Source organism: Patagioenas fasciata, chromosome 1 (genome assembly GCF_037038585.1).
Source record: "Patagioenas fasciata isolate bPatFas1 chromosome 1, bPatFas1.hap1, whole genome shotgun sequence".
NCBI lineage: Eukaryota > Metazoa > Chordata > Aves > Columbiformes > Columbidae > Patagioenas > Patagioenas fasciata.
This window is the reverse complement of record NC_092520.1, coordinates 100,086,917-100,109,399: the sequence shown is the minus strand read 5'-3', so window position 1 is coordinate 100,109,399 and position 22,483 is coordinate 100,086,917. Positions and strand designations below refer to the sequence as shown.

At 47.5% G+C, this 22,483-nt stretch overlaps 1 long non-coding RNA gene across 2 annotated transcripts; it reads right to left on the bottom strand.

Annotated features, from left to right (window-relative positions):
* Positions 1–3,079: 3,079 nt before the first annotated feature.
* LOC139828553 (uncharacterized) lies at positions 3,080–8,573 on the bottom strand. Of its 2 annotated transcripts, XR_011740295.1 has the most exons (3): positions 8,058–8,564; positions 7,001–7,897; positions 3,080–4,888 (listed from the first exon to the last, which is right to left on the bottom strand). It is a non-coding gene; the product is annotated as an uncharacterized lncRNA (long non-coding RNA). The 2 variants fall into 2 exon arrangements; XR_011740294.1 differs by lacking the exon at positions 3,080–4,888 and having other exon boundaries at positions 6,993–7,897; positions 8,058–8,573.
* Positions 8,574–22,483: the final 13,910 nt, after the last annotated feature.

The window sequence follows — 22,483 nt, the reverse complement described above, 5'->3', positions numbered from 1 at the left end:
GCTCAGCCTTCCTCTTTCCATCACAACAGTATTATACTGGAAAAAAAAAGATAGGATTTCCACAGTTTGTTGAGATTTACAGATGGCTGAGACTTGGTTTCTTCATGGTTGCTCTGTTTCTGAGGGGACTGTGTCCTCACAGCCCACTGCAGAGCATTTCTGAGTGCCAGCATGTTGTCACTGTAAACTTTGAGCCCGCCGGGAAAGGCGCCCATTGCTGCGATATTTTAGAAGTGAACCATGTGGTCCAGATCCCCATAACTCAGGGTCTCAAGTGCCCTGTACTGTGTCTGTTCTTGCTGGTTTGCTATCGAGGTTTTTACATCTCGTTGTGTACTTGGGCTTTACCCAGCTGCACAATTCAAGCCATAATCCACTCCAGTCTCTGGAATGGACATTAATGTGGGAAGGGGAGGGAGAATTTGGGATTGCCCTGCTGGCATTGCTGGATGTGGTCAGTCCTGCTATGAATGCAGACAGTTTGCATCTCCTCTGACATTGAGGTAATTGGCATTTTCCGTTGTCCTCTCCAATGTTTGGGGTCCTCAGCTCTTGTGATGATCTCTGATACTTCTGCCTGAGATTGAATGTGAGTTTAAGGTCTGCCCCTGGCTTATCTCGGTTAAAAGCTGAAAACACTAAAGATTAAGGCATGAGAGTTGATTTTGCTGGTGGGGGGACCTGTGGGAGAGGATCTGGCCACTGGAAGGCATCCCCTGGGATGGAGGTCAGAAGATGCTATTTCTACACTGTCAGGTAAAAGGGTTGTAGAAGAAATATTTTTTTTTATGGTTCATGCCACAGCAAGGGAAAGACTACTGAATTGTTTTACAAGGTGAAAGTCTGATTCATCCTCATTGTCACTCCTGACACTTCGTCTGAGTGCCGTGAGTGATTTCCTCTCCCTTTCACAGGGGGAATCAATCATACATAAGCTACTTTCTCACTGACCAAGGAATGTCAGGGTGAGAGGGAGGCAGGTGGCCTTGATCCCCTGTTTTTCAGCAGCATCCCTCTCCAGGATGGGCAGAGGTCTAGGCTAGGGGAAGGTGAAGACTTGCAGGACCTGTGTCCACCCCAATGTGCCAGAGCCCATGGACCACCCTTTCTCACTCTCTGTGAGACCATCCCTTGGACCATCTTGATCCCTGATGCCCAAGATCATCCCTGAGATCATTATGTCACAGGATGAATCAGCCTGGTTTGGAGGCCTGGGGCTGCTCTTTGCCTGTGGCAGTGTGTCCAAGGTGACAGAGTGTGCATCAGGGGAATGGGGTGGCAGAAAGCCCAGCCCAGTGAGGAAGGCACAGACAGCAAGCCAGCAGGCAGGGAGGCGATATTAAGAAAGAAGAAGGGTCCAAGGAGGCCCTTTTGTAGAGTAACCATGACGGTGACACAGGCGTGCAATAGTTTAGGCATCCCAGAAGTGAACCCACAGAGACCCACAGCAGAGGACAGCATGTTTCTCCGCTGCTGTCGCCTTCTGAATGGGAACAGGTCACCTGCCATCAGCAGGGAGGGACTGCTTGACTGGAGACCGGAGACAGCGAAATAGACTTACAGCAGGCTTACAGAAAATCTGGGTGGAAAATTTAGAGGAAAGAGCGTGGCCTTCGTGAGAATGTTTTAAAATCCTTTCTTAAGGATCGTTATAATGTAAGCAAAGAGGCCTGGCCACTTCAGCGGCACAACTTGTGCTGGAGAAGGGAGCTGTGACTGGGGAAGCAGGACTGGTGCTGCAGATGAGCCAGAGGCCAAACCAGAGAAGACCTGGCGATCCCGGCAGATCTGTCTAGGGTAGCAGGGGAGCCCTGCCTGCACCGTCAGGGGCTGCTGCAGGCCTCCCTCCTGCAGCATAGGCAGCAGCAGGGAGAAGTACGGGGCCAAATGCTGCCCAGCTGACCCCACAGCGCCCCTGGCACAGGCAGCGGCTGCCTGCCCCTGCGGCAGGGAGGACACAGAGCAAGCACTCAGGCCTTGCAGTACTTAAAAGGGCCCTGTAAGAAAGATGGGATCAGACCTTTTAGCATGGCCTGTTGTGACAAGACAAGGGGTAATGGTTTTAAACTAAAGAGGGGAGTTTCAGACTAGACACATGGAAGAAATGTTTTACAATGAGGGTGGTGAAACACTGGCACAGGTTGCCCAGAGAGGTGGTAGATGACTCATCCCTGGAGACATTCCAGGCCAGGCTGGACGGGGCTCTGAGCAACCTGATCTAGTTGAAGGTGTCCCTGCTCATGGCAGAGGGGTTGGACTAGATGAGCTTTGAAGGTCCCTTCCAACCCAAACTATTCTATGATACTACATCTGCTGCTGAACAGGGCTCTCCAAAGGGGAAGACTATTAAGAAAATATCTAGCTCAGGAAAAGCTCCTTAGCTGTCAGAGCACAGAATCCAAAGCGATGGCAAAGGATAGACATTCAGGAGCAGAATTTGGCCCAGCTGTCAGCCCAGACTTGCCAGTGCAGATGGTGGCAAAAGAAAAGGGTCTGACTTGTTCACTCTCTCTGTCATAGCTGTGTTAACTCACCAGCGTTGCAGGAGTTAACATAAATATATAGGTTTTCAGAGCAGTACCATTCTTCTCCTATCATACAACCAGTGTGTAGGTTAGAGCACCTCTGAGCCCTGTGTCCCATCACAGCAACAGAGATCCTTGCTGTAGGACTCCTTGATGGTCTCGCAGCACAACTTCAGGAAAATGAGCACAAGATCGTGGGAGCCACAGTGCAGCCTAAAGGCATCCTGACGTTAATTTATGCTGCTGCTTCCTAACAGTCCACTTACTAGCGGGTGGCTCAGATAAATCAGATGGGAAATATTTCCATAAACTGTACTTTCTGCTTAGGTTTTGGAGCCAGAGAAAAACCTGTGGACTCCATCCAGCAGTTTGGGTGAGGGGGACTATGAATGCTCGGGCAGAAGTGCTCATGACTCTCTTTTCCTCCCTCTGTTTCCCTGCAGTACACCCTTTCCGTGCAAGAAGCCTGTCTGCCTATCTGAGAGGCAAGTCAGCACCATGAAACAATGCAAGATGCCCTCACTTGCTGCTGATGATGAACTTTTATTCTCTGTTTATTTGCAACGCTCCTTAATCTACAGGAAATCATCTTTGCTTTGGAAGCATAGCTTGCTCTTTGTTTATAAAAGGCACAACCTTCTCACCTGCACTTGTGATTTCTCCTCTGCCATGACATGTCCTCAGGGACTCCAGACCTGTTCTCTGCAGTTTCTTTTCCTCACTTAGCTCATGCTTTAGGAAAACAATGTCTGCTTTGGAGTTTATTATCAGGAAAACCAGGATCTTTCCAAACTGTCCCTCAGAACAGGCTTATATTCACATAATTTTGGTTAAAATGCTTACAATGAGTGATGTGAGGATACCCATTTCTATTACGAGGAAAAATAATAGTAATAATAAAGGGAGCTGTCTGAAAGAAAATTGCCACAAAGGAGTGAAGGCTCAGTTTCTCTGACAATCAGAGTGATACAGCTTGCATGAGAATTTATTTCAGCATGCTTCTTCAGCACACACCAGACTCCCAGGAGAGTGTTTCAGATCTCATTTCCTAACTTTCCTGATTGGAACTGAGGCTCGCATTTACTTGGCATTTTCCTATTACACTATCGTTCAGGATCATGCTTGGCTTCTGCCCTATGTGCTTCTCCTCCTTCCCAGCCCTGCCACCACAGCCCAGATTGATAAGAAAATACTGGGGATGTGCTAGTGCCCACAGCTCCAGCAAAGTTCATTTCTGCCTCTCTCCCAGCAGGAAGCACTCCCTTCTCAGACACATTACCCAGCCCATGGCTATTTACAGCAGTCAAGAGTTCAACTTGTTTTCCCAAAGCAAGTTCTCATTATAGCTCAGGGTAAAGGCTTCCCAAGAAAAGCAGAAACATCTCTTCCATACTTTCCAGCTCTGGAAAAAACAGCTGAACCGGGCCTTCAGATGGTCTCCTGAGTCCCCTAGAACATGGTGATAGCCAGTCTTAAAAGGACCCAAGGGTTAAACATCTTGGGTGAGTTTCAGATGTGCTTACTCAGCACACACAGCAGCTTGCATTCTGCACAGTCCCGCTGGCCAAAGAACTGCAGCATCCAAGGCTCACAGCTGCCCTAAGGGTCTAGGTCCTGGTGTATCTTCCTGCTTTCTCCCCCGGCACTTTAATTTGACATAAGAAAGTTTCTGCTTCCAATGCCACGTCAGTTCAATCTTGCCTCTTTCAGGCTTTTCTTCAGCTGATGTAGGAATACCACTTATTTGGAGCAGGAAATCACTACGTTCGATTACACATCTTGGGGCAAAAGACCCAAGTGGTATTTAATAAACCTTCACCTTTGCCAAAAGCAGCAACATCAAATCCTGTGAGATGGACAATTGCTGCAACAGAGATAGCTTGAGCTGGTATGCTGGCAGGGTGACAGCCAACTGTTCCTTGGCTACTGCTGAGACAGGTTCAAGAGTTTAAACACAGCTTCGAGTTCTGGCAGCGAGTCTCAGAGGTACCGCATGCCCAAGCATCCCAAGCGCAGCAAACCCCCCTTGCATCAGTGCCTGCCACCCAGTCTGTGAGGCGGTGTTGCATCAGGTCCCAGAGCAAGAGGGGAAAGAGCAAGCGAGAGCGAGAGAGATGTTCACTCAAACTGGCAGCTGCCTTTTGTTTCGTGGTGGCAGCTGCCAGCAAGAGACAGGCAGGGCAAGGGAAAAACACACAAGAGCAACACGCTAGATGCAAAGCATATTACACGCTAGATTTAAAATAAAATAGCATGCATGAGGGGTGAATATTCAGCATAACGCATGACGACTCAGCCCCGTCATTCTCTTTCCAGTTCCTAGGAGCTGTGGGACTGGATCTCCCTGGGCTGCGCTCACCATCCTGGAAGAAAAGGCAGGGACAACATTCAAATTTGGTAAGCAAAGGAAGCAAGTGCCTAAACATCAACTTTCTTAATCCACTTGAGGCAAGCGAAAGGAGAAATATCACTTCAGTGGAGAATGGTGGACGATCCCATACAGTGGGGCTGTTGTTCCTCTCTCACTTCTGAAAGCTCACTTACTGCCTTTCCTCGTGGGATTGTATTTCAATCAGTTTAATGGTTTTGGCAGAGCAACAGCTCTGGAGCCTGATCCCCCTCCCTCCACAGAAGCGGTGCTTGTGGCAATGCCACACATCCCCCTCCTCCTCCTCCTCCACCTCACCCCGCCACCAGCCTTGCCCCGGCACAGCACCTCCAGCACCACCTCCCGCCCCAGCGAAAGCCCTTTGGCAGGTCAGGATCCCCGTTGCAATGCTGGAGAAGGTCTATATCTGCAGTGTTGAACATCATTAGCCCTTCATCTCCCCATCTTCCCAGTGTTGCTCCTCAGACAGGCATGCCAGACAAGGGGGGCATGTGTTTCCCAGCTCGTTCCCAAGCACAGAGGTTGACAGCACCACAAATCTGGCTCTGGCCTCGCTGGTACCGCAGTGAAAACACTTTGGCCACGTGGCACTCACTCCGCTGGTTTGAATTTATTTTAATGGTTCTGACAGGCCAACTTTGTACTAGCAGCTTCTTCTGCCAGATCAAATATTGTTTACCTGCCCCACTTTAACTTTATGCCATGTTCAATATCTTCTCTCTGCACCGAGCTCACTTTATGCCAGATCAGGTATTGTCTGTCCTCCCTCGGCAAGCACAGGCCATAAAGCTCCATACATTCCCCGCCGTGCGCTCTGCCTAATTCAGCAGAGGTGCGAGCACGCTCCTGCACTTTATCCAGACCCTGTTCCTCCTGCTGAGGGAGCTGCTGGTGCACGGAGCTGGCAATTGCAGTCCGGGCAGGCTCCAGCAGCTCCCAGGAACACTGGGCACATCACGAGAGCAGGTCTCCAGCTGCCCCCAGCCCTGGTCAGAGCAATGGGAGTTCCCAGGGATTGTAAAGATGGTGCTGGGACACTGGCCTGAGCCCTAAACCCACTGATGTGTCAAGGCAGGGAGGGCAGGAAAAGGAAAGGAAAAGCTGTGCAATCGTGACTTCAGGTTAAAAGAGCGGTGAGGTAAAATGAGTTTTACCTGAGGCTGAATTCAAGCTGCTACCCCACTTTAAAAAAAAAAAAAAAATTATTGTGTTTTTCCTGCTGCCTCTGCCTGAAAGAGCTAACTGAGGTTAGTCAAGCCACACTCAAGAAAACCCCACACCTTTCCTTTATTTACTTGTTCTGATTGGGGAGTGTAAACATATCTGAGGTGGGGCTGAACTGCTTTTTATGCAAGTAAATGTTTCAGAGGAATCCCAGGAACCAGGGCTTTTTTGCATGTGAGGCAAAGGAAGAAACAAATTGTCTGAAAGCAAAGTGACTCTGAATGTGGCTGTAGAGATAAAATGGGTTTTCAGCTCCTGCATGCAAGAGCAGCATTTCTCAAAGACAGCTTTTTTCTATTTCATCTTCTTTCTGTTTATTTTAAGCGAAGCCCTTTTTTATCTCCTTTTTTTAGGTTTTAATCTTTGTATAGAACATACTCCATGACCCTGACAGAGTAAAAGCAGCAAAGCCCTACCTCTATGACTGTGTTTAGAAATTATCAACTATCAAAGTCAACGCCCTGTGAGCAGCGACTGAGTCACTCCTATTGCCATGTGTTCCCGGGTTGGACAGACTGCATTGCTCGGTGTGTTGATGCATCAGAATTTCACACACTGTGAATATTCACTGTGCATATTAAATTAACCAGGTAAGAAAATACAGGTTTGTTTTGCATGTTAACTCTGTGTTAACGCTGCCCCTAAGTGGTTAAGTTGGTTTATTGCAAGTTAATTAGCCCTCATTTCAGGCAGTTATTTATTTATTTGTGGAAGACTGTTGTTTTTCTCTTCTAGCATGGTGACTAGGCCTTGCCTCTCTAGTTTGTGTTCTCATCCTTCTCTGTGTGGGTTTCACATAACCGCAACATTTACAGTCAACTCAGCTTGGAAAATACGCATACAGAGAAACACGGATGCCTACTACGTGTTTATTACTTAATCCCAGCGAGGCTGTGATCCTGTTAGCAGGCTCCTCTCCCTCAGCTCGTTTTAATTAGCATTTCAAGGGAAGCTTGCTACAGCAAGCTGGTGAAGTTTGAAGTTATGATATGCTGGTTTTTGCATCTTTCCCCCTGAATTAATGTGCCACTTCACGATCATTTCATCACCCAGGAAAGCCTTTTCACGGGTAAAGCCTTGATATTTATCCTCGTGCTTCTGTCCTTCTGGATGGATCCATGCAATCCGCCACACCTTCTCCTCTCAGGGCAGCTGGTTAATGTTGGAGGGGTACGTAGGGCTGTGGATGCCAAGCAGAGCAGCTCAAGCCTGCGGTAGGACCTCAGGCTTCCCTTCTTCTCAGTATGTGCCCCCCTCCTGCCCCATGAGGAGAGGCAGGTGAGGAAGGAAGGTGACCACACACGGCTCACCAGCTCTGAAGGGCCTCATGCCAATAGAGGGGACTTGACAAAACCTCTGACCTAATGACTCCAAGGTGCCTTTTAAAGTCATCCACTATGGACTTCCTTGGTTTAGTTGCTCCGAGGCTGCGGTTGGGGAGCCTGAGGCTGCGGTTGGGGAGCCTGAGACTGCTCCCCAGTTTGGTTTTCAGTCACCAAACCACCTCCCAAAGCGCATCAAGTAGGTGATCACAATGACCCCTTCCCAGTCCAGACTTCTTCAGTTCCTCACTTTATTAGAGCTGAGTCACTCAGGTCGAAGTAGATTCCTTCAGCTCCCTGTGAGATGGTGTGTAGCAGAAGTGCCCCTTGGTGTTCACCCTCCTCAGGGGTCAGAGTCCAAACAGCTGGGGTGAAGCCGGCAGCAGGCAGAGTGGGCTTGCACCTCCAGAGACATGGATTCAAACTCCCAGTAGTGCCTGTAGTTGGGGAAAACAAACCTGGTCAATATGGCAGCAGCAGGCGCTTGCACTGCGCCAGGCAGCACAGCTGTCCATCCTTGGTCCAGCTGTGTCAGTCAGCAGCACAGGGAGAGGAAGATGAGGAAGAGCAGGGGCAGTGCAGTGCAGCTCAGGGTACCTGGATATATTGGCAGAATCTCCCTCTTCATTATCAGCCTCTTCTTTCCACAAGCTCCTAAAATTCATGCCTAAGACACCATAAAAACTGAACAGCGATGAATCTTCAGGAAGGTCTCCACACAGCGCACAGGCTGCTTTTCCTTCCCGCCACCACTGCTCTTCACCTTGAATTAGCGACATTTGTCTCCCTGTCCTTTCCCTCCTGAGCGTGCAGACCGCAGCCAGGGAAGGCGTCTCGCCACCCCGAGCTCCCTGCAGCCATACGTTCCCTCCTTGCAGCACATCCCAGAGCCGGGGCTCGGAGCGGGGGATGTCCAGCGCCGTGAAGCGGGAGCTGGGGAGCGCCATGGGGGTGAGCAGGCTCCCGTCCTCCCCCGGCCGAGCTCCAGCCGCCCGGCTCGGCAGCGCTGCGGAGCGCTGTGCGCATCCCGGCCCTGCGCAGCGCGCTCGGACACGGAGTTAAGGAGTCCGGACACACCGGGATGCGAGAGGAGCCGCGACGGCGCGATGGGAGCTCGCTCACCTGAAAAGGGGCTTCGGGAGGGCACCGCCGGAGGGTGGCATGATCGCAAGGGTATCGGCTTCTCTGCTGCTTAAAAAACTGCCGCCGCGTCTCCTCGGTGCCGCGTTTTTAATCAGGGCTGAGAAAGTCTGCGTAAAAGCTCAGGGACTACCTTAAATATCCCCTAACCAAGCCTTCTCAAAGCTCCTATTAAAATACGAACACCACAGCCAAGACGGCGGGCTGGAGGTGTGCCCAGTGGCCAAATAAATCATAATATTCCAGAGATCCTGTTTGCAAGTGCCCATTAAAACCTGACAACAGGCTAATACCAAAAAGGCAGCGTAGAGCTGAAAAAGGCAGAAAACAACGTGACCCTTCCTGCAAAGCAGCCCGGGTTTATTTCTTGCCTTTTCAAACGCGGGCTTCCCCTCTTCAACGCCATCCTCTTCCAGGGGGCTGTGGAATGGGGTTGCTCAGGGCAGCAGGGCCGCAGGGGCTGGGGGCTGCGCACCCCCAGCCCCTCACACCCCCGGCCCCTCGCAGCCCCGGCCCCGCGGCCAGGACCAGCCCCTGCCAGGGACACCCGTGCCCAGCACCGTAGCTCAAAACCTCTGCCCCGGATTCAGACCAGGGCGAAAAAACAGCCATTTGTCTGCATGTGCTGTCTTGGTGACGTCCGCAGGCGCTTTCTGTGTTCCTTATCTGTTTTCTCAAATAAATAAATAACTGAAAAACAGAGATGCTGGGGGGAAAGGAAAAAGAAAAAAAAAAAAGACGGAGAAAATGATCAGATTTTGATCTAGTAAGCAATTTAAATCTGGGCTGGCAAGCTGCATTCGTTCATTCATTAATTCAGCCGTGTGCTCAGAAGACCCCAGCAGGACTCCCTTCCAGCGCAAGAACTTCCGACTGTGAAATAAACCCCGCGTAACCAGATTAACTATGAGGTATGTATCAGCCAGGTCTTAGGCATTAATTCAAGCATACTTTCCCTGCGCTGCACATCACCAGAGCTTGATTTCCGTATCAGGTGTTGCTCACTGGCAGGCATAAACTCTCTGAAGTTTCCTGTCTTCCAGCTCTCCCTGCATTGCTGTTCCTTGCTCAATAAATTAATATATATATATATATTATATTATTATATGTGCTGTCAGGGAGTCTTGATTTGGCTGTTAATAGCAATGTTATCAATACCTTTTCTTTCAGTCTCAAAAGTGGCTGAACAGTTTTGTTCTGGCATTACGAAAATGAATCACTTCTGGGTTTAGCCCAAGCATAGAAAATCTCACCCTAAAACTTCAACATTTGTAAATTCAGAATATATTTAGCGTGCAGAAACTGATGGGCAAGATAGAAATCTCTGCATAAGCTTAGTGCAGCCTTCCACCTCGCAAGTCTGTGCTATACTGAATCATCAGATGATTACTGTCTGTATGAGTGACTTCAATTATAGCATTATTATGTTATTTATCATTTGATAAATGAAGCAGGACAGCAGCCTGTTTGCATCAGGTGCTGTGCAAACATTCAGATGTGCTCAGACAAGACCACAAGGACTATCCATAAAGTCAATGGGACATGAGTGGGAATCTTCAGGCAAGGACCCCTTCCCACGGGCAGGCTGATCTAACACTGCTGCAGCAAACGCCGCAGGCTGGCTTGCCAGCAAATTCCTGGTTTTCTCTATGTGCTCCCCTGCGGACTGAATACAGAGGGACAAAGTCAACATTAAGTCTGTTTGTACAGACCTACACCGTGAACACATTTGTTTTAAAAGTGAAGAGTGATAGGATTGGGGTTGTTTGGGATTTTTTTTAAAAAGACAAAAAATCTTCAGCTGTTCTGGCTCTCAAGCACTTTTATTATTGTAGCCAGCTAAAGTATGGTTTATGCCATAGTTAAAATTCATGTATAGCCTCTACTGAAATTTCAATATTTTATTTCAATTTTAATTCTTTACTTGCAATGGCGATATCTAATACATGATAATGGTAAAACTTCATTTATTAAGTGGACTGGGATCAGTTGGTACCAGGTTGTCCATTCTCTCACAGAAATAAATGTTAATAGAAAACTCGGTCACTGTGTTCTCCACTACGCGGACAAGTTCAGGCTGCCAGGACCTTTGGCATAACTGCTCAGCAGATGAAAGTCTTAACTTCCCATTTTTATCAGCCTGACACCTTTCAGAGATATTAGCTCTACTTTTTTTTTCAGTGAGTGCCTTGGTACACAGGGTGTATGTGTGTGCCTGCCATCGCTCTGAGTATGGAGAAGCCACTTACTACCTGGCCCAATCGATTCCCAGACTTTCACTGAACTGGAATTTGGAAACACAATGTATTCTTTCAGCATGGCCTGCAAATCCCGCTTTTTAAACTGGATCTTTCCACACAAAGTCCTCATCAAGTTACTTTTTTTCTGGTGACACTCAGCCATTCAAGACCCACATCATAGATAGCAGGGACAAAAACATGCAAAATTACTTATGCCTTTTCTCTCATCTGTCCCAGGCAGAGAAGAAAGTTCACAGGTTGGAAAATTTATCTTCATCAGCATCCTCCAGTGCTATTTATCAATTTTTAGTCCAAATAACATCTGAGAATGTGTTTAGCTTGTTAGCAATAAAAATGCTTAGCTGACATTGATTTTGGAGCTACACATTGCTGAATAAAAGCTGATGCTTTTGCTCCTGAGCCGTCGGATGAAATGCAAGAGCATGCTCAGATGCTGGCTGAGATGAGAGTCTCGGAGGTGCATGCGTTAACATTGCAGTGAAAAAAGCAGCCTCATCCCACAGACTTTAAAGAATATTTGTGGCTTTTTGGTTCTTAGATAACTGTGAGTATCTCCCTTTCTCATACTAATATAATCTGCTTTCTGTTTTCACAAGACTTCTAGGGACAGTGAAATTGCTTCAAACCAATTCCATCATGTGAAAAAACAATTAAGTGTTTCCAGGAGGGGAACATTCTAGGTATTCATCATGGATTTTGTAGTCACAAACAGGCCACAGGCATTTTTGCCTCTGACAACAGTATCTAGAATTAGATATTTTATAATATTCTGTATTTGTAACTTTAATTTATAAGTCTTTATAAATTCCATGAGTGAGGGAACACATAGTGGCTTCTTGCTCTGGGATACATACGCATTTGGTAGATAAAAGACAAAGGGCCTTCTAGCATCAGAAATACTTTTCCTCTGCCTGCACTGAAGTCAAGTCATACTTCAAGATTGTTTTTCTTAAGCTTCATAGAATGAGCTTCTTCCGTTTCTCCGTACTGAGCAGGTCCGACAGATTGCAAATCATTCTTCCAGACATCTTTAAACCCTTTCTGCTTTCACAACAGCCTCTGCAAAGCAGACAAAGAGGGGAGAAGGAACTAAACCCTCTGTTATCTACCTTCTCTCACGAGCACTGCCCAGCGCAGAGCACTGCAGCACAGGAGCTCCCATTTGCATGATTCTCAACAGCTCCCTGCACCGATGGTGTGGCTCTGCTCACCATACGAGCCAGCTGCAAACTGCACCACAATGACTTTTTTTTTCTCTTATAAACAAGTTGAAATTCACTGACTTCGCTAGTGACATTGGTGCGAAGAAGAGCAGAATATATGACTTGGTGCTTGTAGGCAGGTGAAAACAACACAGCTTCTTGCTCCTTCTGCTGCAGGGCTCCAAGGCTTCTGATGCTGCAAGATATGTCTCGTGAAGCCCAAATCCAACCCTTCAGCTCTGCAGCCCCCTGGGTTTGAATCTTTAGATGCAAACACAGCAATGGAAGTCCAAGTTTCAACTTTATTACTTGTCTTCATAATACAGCTTAGAATTTGGGGGCTCCATGAGAACAGCTGATTAAATGTCATTTTCATTAATTAGGCTATTTTTTTGAGTTTCCAACCAACAGCAGAGACCTTGAGTGTAATGGCTAAGATCTCTGGCAGAGGATGGCACAAACCCAAACTCTCATTTCAGCTCGTATCTGAGAAGCAGACTAACTCAAATCTGTGTCTCAACGCTGCTAACACATCCCACGGACAGCAGCCCTCATCCACACCCCCAGTGTGAAGTAGAGCTCTGCGTGTCATTTCCTTGAAGAGTAGCTGGGGACAAAGTGTATATGTTGCATCCACACAGTACCAGGTTTACTGTGATTGTGCAACAGCAGGAAATGCCACAGAGCCATTAGTGTATTTCAAAATACTTTATAAACCACAGAATAGACACTTTTATTTTTTAAAAACTGAATCAGAAGGATGGAAAATGAGTATTTCAGTTGCTTATACAGACTGAAACCACAAAGATATGCACCAAACCTGTTCGTGTAAGTTCATATACCACTATGCTTTATCCATAAGGCATTACAACATTTCAAGTTCTGAAGAACTCCAGAGAATCTAGATAGACCTCATCTCTTGATAAATGGGTTTGCTCAAAGCTTCACTTCGGAGCCTAGAGAGCTAGCCATGCATGTCCTGCATCCTAGGCTAATTGTACGAGACTGTTATTTATTCCATTCAGTAAGTGTGCATCTGGTAGTGATGATTGCAAAGCCTATAAGAAGGCTGATACTTCCTAGCAAGTGACATTTTTATGGTTAATAGAAACTGTCACAGAAACCACTTGGAGGGGGATATGTACAGACTTGATTTTCAACTTAACAGTAAATCACTTCAGATTAGAATTAGATATCATGACAAAATCCTTCACCCTGTAAATTTCCAGAATGCAAGTAGCAGTGGCTCTGGGAGAAACTGTGATAAAACTGGAAGAAAAGTTTCTCATTTGGTTTTAACATTCGGTGTGCCTGAGATCGTGTCTTCTCCGTAAATGATGCCACATCACAAATGTGCCTGCTTTTTCACTTCCTGCTAATGTATTAATAATAGGAAGTAGTCCTTCTTGTAGGCCAGTACTCCTTGGGCAAGAGGTGGTTCAAACATGGAAGAGAAAGATGAGCATCATGCCAGAGACATCACAGGCAGCATCAGACGTACAGTGCTGCAAGGATCTGAGCCATGCCGAGTCCCTGCAAATACAAACAAGTCACGAGGATCTCATGGGGCTTATACCATCAGCCTGTTGAGACAAGGGCAGAAGGGCTAATGTCATCCATGAGTGAGGTGAACATGCCTCTACCTAAATATTCCTATTCCTGGTTTGGGGCAACTGCAGACTTCTGTGGTGTTTGTTCCACTGTTGTCCTGCCAAATGCCCTAGCAACCTCAAAGTATTTTTACGGTGACTGTAATGGTCAAAGGACATAGCTAAGACAGTCTGTGTTTAGAGACAATATCTTTTATTAGACCATCTGATTATAGATGGGAAAATTAGACAAGCTTCTGGGCGCAGAAGTCCTTCTTCAGGTCTCTAAAAGCCACTTTTTGAAGTGCTGCCAAAGAAAAAGCAATCAGCACAAATGACAAACAACATTCTCCCAGATATTAGAGCTCAGCTTTGCCCTTCCAGCGAGGGACTGAGTCAGGGTCAGGTTTGCACCATCCACTCTTCAAAGGAGCCCATCACTGCCCAGCAAGTGCTGAGGCACTCCCAGAGCCCCGGAGCAGTTGTGTCTCTGAACCGTGGGTGTCCCCTCATTCTGTAGGTGCTCCTGGCCTTCCTGACGTCACCTTCCTGCCTGGCTGGCTGCGAGGCCTTGGTCCTTTCAGGCCTCCCACATGCGTGACATGGAGGTAAGGCCTTTCTTTTGCCGAGCTTTGTCTTTTTCACGGAGCTGGGAGAGCTTCGCAGGGACATGGGGCATCTCCTCAGGACAGTGTGCAGTGCTTGGCATGGGACAGCAGAGCCACCATCTTCAGTCTGTGCATCTGCAATGGTAGTAATAATATTCCCACATCTAAGACCCATGGCAGCTTCACCAGGGAAACCCAAATTCACCAGAAAGCCCCATGGAAAAATCAGGTATGAAACCAATGGAAGATAGAACCCTAGGCTTGAAAATGTTCAGGATGGCACGTAGCTGCAGAGTATGTTCTAACTTGCAAGGGTCCTGGTACCCACCTCCCATAGTGGAGGGACATTCCCCGGCTGCTCTCTTTCAACTGGGCTCTGCTTCCAGCGGTGCCAACAAATAACAATCTCAACAGAAGCGACACTGCATTGTACAGCACCGCCCTGCAGCCCTCGCCAAACACCAGTCGCAGGCTATTTACCACAAGCTGGAGAAGTCACTAAATCTGGCCTGGTTTTAGTCAATCGGGTGCAGTTCCAGCCCTCGGGAGGACAGCCCTGCCAGCTGCCCTCCCTCTTGCACAATAGGGAAAGGTAGGGGACATCCATCTGTGGTACCTGGGCCAGGAGCAGCCGCGGCAGCATGTGAGAAAACAGGCGGCTGGTGGGGAGCCACCTCGGGAAGGCAATTGCACAGCACCTCTCACAGGGTACAGGAGTGTGTAAAAGGCTGTGAGCAGCCTCTGACAATTAATTTCCATATTTGCTTTCAGTCAGATCTAGAAATGAAGCATGCTGCATTCAGCATGGGATACTGGGTCCAGGGGGAAAGAAAGGAAAAAAAAAAAAAGAAAAAAATGATTCAGCAATCAGCAAATTCAGAGGAGGAGCAGGAGGAATGGGTCTGAAGAGATGAATCAGCGTTGGCCTCAGGTGATGGAGGGAAGGAGGCATTTCTGCTCCGCTGATTTGTGCAGCCTGATTGAAGGCAGCCCCAGCACTGGCATTGCATCGGAATGGAAACTGCCTGATAGGCTGCAAACCCTATGAGAGGAAAAATCCAGCAGACAATGTCTTTATTAAGTACATTTTGTGACCTCCTAGCTGATTGGACATTTTTTTACTGACTTACAATAGATATTATAGATGCTGGAGGGACTGTTGTGTGGGGTTTTTTATGTGTATGGTGACAGTGTGTAGGGTAGAGAATTTTAAGCAAGGCTGCATGAAATTCAATCACTTAATCTTAAATTACAAGCCACTGGCTGCCAAAGCAATTTTTGAGATGGAAATTCTTCTGATTCACAGATTCCTTTGCCTCTTTTAAGGAACAATGAGTAAACAAACTATGAAAATGTTATTTGCTTTTTCAGAATTTGCTAGCAGGGAAAGATTAAATTTTTTTCTGTGGCATTTGGCAGGGCTTCCTTTCCCCTATGTAGCAGGTAGCTAGGGGAATGTGATTCACGAAGAACAGGTATCGTTTCCAACATTTCTCTATTGTATAGCCAAGAGCTGAGCCTATTGTTTAAAATGTCACAGGGATGTTAATTAAGGTATACCAACGACTACAAAACCTGTTCTAGTCCCCTTGAAAGTCCTAGAGGAAGCAATGAGCCAAAAATATTTTTAGAGGGTTTGGTGATATTCTGAGAGTCCTTAGTCAGCCAGGTAAAGCCTCTCGGAATTACCCAAGGATTACTCACACAAATAATTGTTGCAGACTCAACTCATCTGTGCCCACTCTCTGGCAATCATGTTGTAGTAGGAAGAGCACTCTTCAAAGAAGATAAATAGCAAGGCATGAGTGCTCGAGCAGGTGCTAAAATGAATTAGACCTTCAGAAAACCCAGTCCTGGGTCTCATGCTAGCACAAGGCACCCAAAATAAGTATATGGGTTTGGAGGTACTGTCTATCACTCAGACTCTGGTACAAACTGGAAGCCTACGATTCTAGTTTCACACATGTGCAAATGACAGGTAGTTTAGACCTGAGTGCTGCCTGCAACGCTCCCTCCCACCTTTGGAGGGAACAGCAGGGATCCTCTCCGTGCTGAGCAAGGGGATTGTGTTGGGAAGTATTGCTCTTGCAGCGCCACCTCTTTTAAGGTGTTCCCTGGGCCTCACTCTGACAGGGTGAGTCGGGGAGAAGAAGAACAAAGCTGGGGTGATGGTGCTGGTGCTGACCACCACAGGGCTTCAGCTCTCAGAGCCTGGGGGCCTGGACTCAACCCCAGCCTCACAGCACCCAGGGCCAGGTGCTGGATGATGACCAAGATTACAGGGATATGGACACAGAAGTAGGGAAGAGGCACCTTTGGGATTTGTGCTTCTGGGAGCAGCACACTTTCTTGTTTCACTTCATGGGGCTGTGATGAGGCCAACCAACACACTCAGGTGCCCTGCTAATGGGGCTGCGTAAGTGCCACTGGACCAGGTGATCTTTCATGTCAGCATGTGCAGAGGAGAAGAGAGAAGGTGCTATCAATCAGCACACTCGTTCCCTCACATGAAGTCCCCACAGCTACCCAGTTTCTGAGTTTCTCCACTGAAAGAAAACAAAACAAACAAAAAACCTTACCAAAAAAACCCAACACTGTTCTGAGGAATAAACATCGCGAACAGAGTCATTACAGGAGATTTTTGTTCATTTGTTTATTTTCTAGATACATCAGACCTGCCTGAGACAGTCATACATGGTCATTGTAGTGTAAAATTATTCTCCCAAAGAAATAATTACCAAGCAGGTAATCTTCCCTTAATAAATGGTATGTACATGATCACACACTTCCCTAAATTTTATTCAACCCAGAGAAAAGGCTGTAAACCAAACATGGCTTTCCTATTTCCTCCCCCCGCTTTATTTTGTGAATCAGGACATCCACGCATTATTGAGGCCCGCTCAAAATGGAGCCGCCTTTCAAGCAGATTCTCTATATTGAGGATTACGCGTGGATTATTGCCAAGAGATCATTCAGAATCGGAGCAAAGCGTTTACCTGGAAATCATTTGTAATTCCAGTTGCACCTTATTTTGGCTAATAACAGCTGCGAGGACAATTGGATCAACACTGTGTACCTGTCAGCGACGCTGAAATTCCCCGTACATTCCCGAATTGTGCACCGCACGATTACCAAGGGAAGCTCAGCGCTGCGCCTTATCTCTCTTATAAATCCTCTTAATGCCGCTACCGCTGGGTCCCCCGCGCACCACTGAACCAGCACCTCCTGCCAGTCACTCAGAGGGGAGCTCTGCCTTCGGGTGAACTGGTGCAGCAGGGCCGGCGACCACCGATCCATCCAAACCCAGGTGAACCGGGACATGGATGCAGGAAAAACAATGTGGAGGAGCGAGGGAGGAAGGAAAGTGCTGGAGGGCAGAGGAGAGGCTGCTTAGTGTAGGTCAGTCCCTACCCACGCTGCTCCCCAGAGAGGCTTGCTGCACCCCCAGGGCATGTATCCTCCCCACAGGCAGCAGAAGAGCATCTTCCCCCTCCACCATATTCTCCTAGCTCAGGGCGAAGGGGCCAGGCTTTCCAAATGGGGCTCACCCACCCACACCAGGGATCCCCTCACCACCAGCGGGCCACACACCAAGCCCACTCTTTCAAAAAAACTAACCTTTCCCAAGCCACAAAAGAAGGATCACTTAAAAACCCGAGACACCGCATCTCCTCACTGCAGCACAGGGTTTTTTTTAAACAAATCTCTGCCTGAGAGAAGCAGGGTGGCAGGGGAAATAAAAGTTCCTTGAATTTTATCCATTTTGCATGCACATAAAAGATGAACTTCCCTTTGGAAACAAAACGCACAGAGTTACGGTTTGAAAGGGGCCTCAATTTGGCTTCGACCGGCTGCAACTAATTGCAGTTGTGAGCGCCAGCAGGTGCGAGCAGGCAGCTGAGGAGCCCTCCCCCCCAGCCCTGCCTGCTCCCAGCAGAGGGCATGTCCAGGACTTGCTAGAGACATAGCCGAGAGATGTGGGGGACAGGACTGAGGGGCTAGTGGGGTGTTTGCAGCATCTGCTCATCTATTTAACTTCTGAGAGGGCTACATGCAATGTCAGCAGAGCTGCAGAGTGTCCTGGGAAGGCCCCAGAAGGTTCTGGAAGGCCCTGGAAGGCTGGCAGGGCCACCCTGGTCTCTTGCCTGAGAGAGCCCCCCCAGTCTCTCTGTCCCTAAGCTGCAGTCACACCCTGGGTCCTGTCATGGAGCCAACACCGCCACCATGTCGGGAAGGAGAATTGCTGCTAGAGTCAAGCTGCAAATGCCTCCAGTCTTTCCTTGATTTCACCCATTTCACAGCTGGGTGTCTATGCCCTGTCTAGCATGCTCGGCCTCGCCTCCGTCTGCCTTGAGCCCAGCTGCGGTGGCCAAGCAGCCGCAGCCTCCCAGCAGCAGGCAGGTTGGAGCTGGGGTGCATCAGGGGTTTCACCGGGGACTGGGCAAGTCCTGGCGGGGGTTCACAGAATCAAAGAATCATTTCAGTTGGAAGAGTCCCTCAGGATCATTGAGTCCAGCCATAACCTAACTCTAGCACTAAGCCATGGCCCTAAGAACATCATTTATATACCCTTCAAACCCCTCCAGGGATGGTGACTCCACCACTTCCCTGGGCAGCCTGTGCCAATGCCTGACAACCCTTTCTGTGAAGAAATTTTTCCTAATATTGAATCTGAATCTTCCCTGGTGCAACTTGAGGCTGTTTCCTCTTGTCCTATCACTTGCTACTTGGGAGAAGAGACCAACCCCCTCCATGCTACAACCTCCTTTCAGGTAGTTGTAGACAGCGATCAGGTCTCTCCTCTGCCTCCTTTTCTCCAGGCTGAACAGCCTCAGTTCACTCAGCTGCTACTCCATCACAGTCCATCAGTCCAGCCAATGTGCCTCCCTCTTAGCTGCTGCTCCAGGGCTTCGCTGGTGCTGGGGTGTTTGTCTTCTTGGATGGAACACACAGGTGGACCTGACCACGGATGTAACTGGCAGCCAGGAGCCGTGCAGTGGTTCACTGCTGCTCCCTGGGATGATTTCACTCCAGAGGGGGTTTGCTTCTTCCTCTGCTGATTTATAGGGTGCTTCTTGCCCTGGCCGAATTCAGCACCGCCATAGCAAGAGGAATGCAAAGCACGCTTTATCAGTATCTTTTCCTGAAAGTTCCTTTTGTCTGCAACGCTTTTAGCAGGACAGCCAATTACATTTGTCTTAATTCTTTCATTCTTTTTATGTCTTTTGCGAAGTAACTGAATCGCCAAGATAATGCACAGGCTTTCACAAAGAGGATGTGTGATCCCATCGCCCACGCCCTTCTCCTCCCACTCTTACCCATTTGCCCTCTCACTTAACAGCCCAGGGTACAAAATGAGGACCGTGAATCAGTTTGGTCAGGAGCTGCAGGTTTTCTGTGCAGTGCCCAGGCACTCTGATGGCCAGGGAACTGCAGGGATGCAGAGGCAGAGCAAGCCAGCTTGATTACCTAGCCTGAGCTCCTGAATAACACAGGCAATGAAGGACATCTCTGAATTCATTCCTGAATGAATGAGAGCACATCTTGCAAGGGGGAGGCAGGGAGAGTAGGAAATTTAATCCTGATTTAAAGTTGTTGGTGATAGTCCCCACAGCCCTTGGTAATTAGTTCCACTGGTTAATTACCCTCAGTGTTAAACATCTGCACCTTATTTGTAGTCAAAATTTGTCTGGCTTCCGACTTCCAGTTGGATCATATTATAGTTGTGTCAGCTAGATTGAAAAGCCTTCTAATATCACATTCCTGTTCCCCATGTCAGTACTTAGAGACTGATCAAGTCATCCTCTCAACTTTGTCTTCGTTAAGCTAAACAGATGGAGTGTCTTCTCCAGTCTGTCACTTCAAGATGTGTTTTCCAGTAGTTAGTCATTTTGTTCTGTGGTCGGTCTTGGATTCATCCTCACCTCATCTCCAACCTTCTTGAACTGTTAGGCACAGTCATCTTTTTCAGGGTCAATGCTCTCTAGATCTGAAATTCCCTGCAGTCCTAGGACTGTGGTCTGTATTCTGTTTCTGGATGTAAGTCCTAGTGTTTGACTACATAGATACGTTTTTGAATTTGAAGCCTGTTGTGGTTTAACCTGAACTAGTGATACAATCATGATAGCCACTCACTCACTCCCCTCTTCACGCCCCAAATAGGGGAGAGAATCAAAAGGGAAGGGAGAAACTTGGGTTGAGATAAACACGGTTTAATAAAATAAAATACTAATACACTACTAGTAAATATATATATAAAATAGAAATAGAATATAAAATAAAAGATACTCAAGGCAATTCCTCACAAACTCTGTCCACGCTGAGCAGCCAGTCCCAGGAAAGAGCACCTGGTCCTGAACAGCTGATCCCAGAGAGAGAAAAAAGGGAAAAAAAAGGCAGAAAGACCCAGAGGCCTCTGCAAAACAGCAGGATGGCGAAAGGCCAAACTAAATGTCCCAAACAGAACTCCCCAAAACAGGTCTCTAAGAGCGACGAGAATGCAAGAGAGACTGGAAGATCCTGACTCTCCTTAAATATGAAGCATGACGATAATGGGATGGAATGCTCTCATTGATCAGCCTGGATGTCAGTCAAGCTCTGCCCCATCCATGCCCCCCTTCCTCACTGCCTCACACCTGGGGGCAGAGCTCAGAGGCCTTGGCTCTCAGACCAGAGCAATTACAAACATTAACTCTGTGCTGGGGTGTTGTCTCTTGTTCTCAAACTAAGTCCAAATAACGACCATACAGGCTATGTAAAAGAAAGGTTTCTGACTGCATGAAGAAAATTAACTCATTTTCAGTCAAACCAGCACATACCCATCTTATTAAGTGATCCAGACCATACTACTTTGGTGATCTATCTTTTTCACTCTTCAGCCAGTATTCCCACTTTTAAGGAGTTTTCTTCATACATGGTGGGGCTGGACATGCCATTTTTCCTTCCCTCTGCTGAGCTTTCCTATTGCAGCCCTTTGGAAGGACTGAGATTGGGGATAGGAACCAGCATAAGGACGGGACAGTGCAGCACTCAGCTTTTGCCTCTGCTGAAAACAGGCCTAATCTTTGCCATTGCAATCCATAGTGCTGGCTCTTTTATTTTAATGGTAAAAGAAGTTATCCTTAGGTTAGTAGGTTCTGACTTCACCACAGTGTACGGCACAGGTACCCTGCCTAGCTGTAAACAAACTAGGTATCAAAAGCACCACTGAGTCGCAAAGCCTAGCCAGAGCACATGATGCTGTTTCTCAGCAGATCAGCCTGTACAGAGGTGGATGCTATTTCTCCTTAAACAGTGCTCACTGGAGAATTAACGTCTCCTGTGGATTCCCAGAGAGCCACTGGGGAGCTGAAAGTTAATGCATTGTCAGCTCTTTTCTTTCCCTTTCAATACTAAATTGCCTCAAAACTAACTGGAGCTTGGTTTGTTTGCCCACTACAGCAACTTATGTGTGTGCTGCGCAGATGTTGTAGGATGGCAGAAGAGAAGTGGTCGGCAGAAGTGTTTTGGTGGCAATTACCCCTGCTGGATTTGCCCACCATGTGCAAATACCTGAGGACACCAGTTACAGAAACACGTCCAGATGCTGTGCACACTGCCCTTTTCTGATCGACACGTTCCTGGGTTGGGGAAACAGCCATGTTGTAACAAGGGGTGACCTGTGTTCTGGGTATTGCACATGGAGCCTAAATTGTGCTGAGCAAAGCCCGGGGACTGTTTAAATGAATGGGAGTTTTGCCAGCGACTTCAATGGATCTATGATTTCACCACGACATCTGTCACGCATTAGCTACATCACTATTAATGTAACAGACTGGAAACCAAGACATGGCCTATGCCGGTTTAGAGTCAGAGGAAGAGTGCTGATACCAGTATTTGGGGGACAGCCAGACCCAAATGCAGTACTTTCATTTTTGGTATAACTGCAACCAGGCTTGGGGGTTGTGTAGCTTTTATTATCTTAGTAAAAATGATCTCCTCTCATCAAAATACTTATACTTGTGCAAAACCATTTGGGAGGGAGACCTGGTTTTCATGCCACTGTGATTGGAATGTACTGCCTAATTCACAAGTGTACCCTAACATTAATTTCACTAGAGCTTACAAAGCACTCTCAACAAACGTACTATATTGGTTCACTACCACAGGGACTGAAACATTATTTTTACACCATGAAATATTATTTTCATACCATAAAATAATGTTTTTAAAAAGCAATGTTAA